This window comes from Arachis hypogaea, chromosome 5, assembly GCF_003086295.3.
Source record: "Arachis hypogaea cultivar Tifrunner chromosome 5, arahy.Tifrunner.gnm2.J5K5, whole genome shotgun sequence".
NCBI lineage: Eukaryota > Viridiplantae > Streptophyta > Magnoliopsida > Fabales > Fabaceae > Arachis > Arachis hypogaea.
This window is the reverse complement of record NC_092040.1, coordinates 93999453-94001883: the sequence shown is the minus strand read 5'-3', so window position 1 is coordinate 94001883 and position 2431 is coordinate 93999453.

Genomic DNA, 2431 nt, shown 5'->3' with positions numbered 1-2431 from the left:
GTACAAAAAGGAGAATCATCAGTAAGAAAGGTTAGTAGTTTTCTTTTTGTACTTTCTGTCTTTGCTTGTTCTTGTTTTGTAATGGGAAAAAAGATAATTGTTATGACTGATGAAATGGACCTCTATGGATGGGTTGACAGTGACGTAAAGAATCGTGTGTCTATTTTTAGTACTGTTAAGTTAGTGTCTCAGTTAAATGAGGCTAGGTGGATAAGGAATGGCGAACATTTTTGGGTGAAGTTTCTTCCTTGCGAAGAGGGTGATAGGGTGTTTGAACGGAGGTCTGACTGGTCATACTTCTATATTTACACCTACATGTTGACGAAACTGGGTACGAGGTTCCCTTTTACTGACTTTGAGTGTGGGGTGTTGGCTCAGTTGAACTGTGCACCAACACAGTTGCACCCCAATTCGTAGGATTTCGTCCAAGCTTTCGAATGTTTAATGGAATATCTAGAGTGTTATCTGTCGATGGGGTTATTTTTTTCTTTATTCCAAGCGAAGGGTATTTGGAAACGGGGTTGGATAAATTTGAGCAGTTACCCGGGTCAAAGTGTCTTTAGCTTGTACAAACAGTCGTTTCAAGATTTTAAAGAAATGTTTGTGAAGGTATAGATTGAGAAGGAGTTTTACCCCTTTTTCTTGGATTCTCTTATGAGTGAAAGGTTTCCTGTCTTCTGGTGTGCTGAACCAAAGCAAATTTTGGATTGTGAAAATAGGATGAAGAGTGAGGACTATATTTTGGATTTTTTTTGTTTCTGTTATGGCTTCGTTAGAGTTATTGTCAATATCTAGGTTATTGGAGCTTGAAGGAGATAGGGAGGCAATGGAGGAGTATTTAAGTAATATAGGTTTTGTATACAGTGTGATTGAGTTTGGGGGGTATGTACTTTGTGTTCTAATGTTTTTGTTGTTTCTTTGCAGGTGAGAAAGCCCCAACCTTAACTACGACTAATCTTAAGGATTTTTTTTCTAAGGCTATGAAAAAGGAGAAAGAGGGTTCTTCTACTAATGTAGCTAAGGAGAGTGAGGCTATAGGTATTCTTTATACTGTTAATCAGGAGGTTCCTTTGAAAAGAAAAGGGGTGAGGCATCTTCTTGAGTTATTAATTTGTCCGACTTGAAGGAGAATGCCGGTTTGTTTACTGCTGAGGAGATAGATGCCGCTTACCAAAGCCAAGTGGTGTTGCATGGTTATAAGAAAGGTCCTAGGAATTCAATATGGTCGGCTGGCTATCCCTTTATGGCTGTTGCTGATGAGATTTCAAGTTGATTCAGATGTTAAGACTATTCATGAGGCTGGTAAGATAGGTGTGGCGTGCTATCTGCAGGTTAGTTTACGTTTTTGTGGTGGTTTTTTGTTTCTGGTCTTTGTATGCTCTGATCTTCTTGTTTTTGGTTAGGTTATTAGGACTTGGCATTTGTCAATAGGTCGTAAATTCGAGCTTGACGCTATTCTGGAAGAGGAAAATGTTACTGCGGTTAAAAAGTTAAAGGAGCCTTTGCAAGAAAAAGATGTGAAAATGGACAAATTAAGGTCAGAGGTTAGAAATTTGAAAGACAAGCTGAAGAGTTATGAGACTGAGGCAAAAACATTAAGGGACGATTCGGAAGCTAGTGTTACCAAAAATGAAAAAAAATGAAGGCGAGGATTCCAGAGTTGGAGGAAGAGGTGTTAGCTACTTTTACGCTTGGTTTTGACCGAGCTGTTGCTCAGGTAGGGGTGGTTGCTCCTGATACTGATGTGAGTAGGTTGGATGTGACAAAAGTTGTCAATAATGGTGAATTGGTTGACGATGATGTATTAGCTGAGAAGCAAGATGAGAGCACTTCCGTTGGGAAGGCAGTTTAGTTTATACTTTTGTTTGAATTTTTGCTTTTTGTTTGTATTTGAATGGTACTACAGATTGTAGTTGGTTTGTTTCACGAAACTTGTTTTGAATGACTTGAAATTTGAGTAATAGTTTGGTCCGTGTGGGGACTTTTGTTTGATTTGGCTATACATTGTAATTTGATTCTTGTAAATGAGATAGGAAATGTTTGTTTGTATTATGAATGAAGTGTTGAAATTGTACATATGAGTAATATGGGGTGGGAGACCTCATTAAAACCTCTCCAAGAAAAATCTAGTATGGGAAAAACCTTGTGAGTAGGAAAAAAAGTGACTCCCCTGGCCTATATTATCTTACACAAAATAATTCTTTAATGAAGAAACATTCCAGATACCATGGACATCGGTTGCTTGTAATGTTTGCAGTGCGTATGCTCCTTTTCCGAGTACTTGTGATACGCGGTATGGTCCTTTCATGTTGCCGCGAGCTTTCCATGGCCTAATAGTTTTTCTGGCCTCTTCTGTTCGTCAGAAGACGAGGTCATTTTGTACTTCTATTTAATTATTTCCTGCATCGCCTTGTGCCTCATTTCTGCTTTG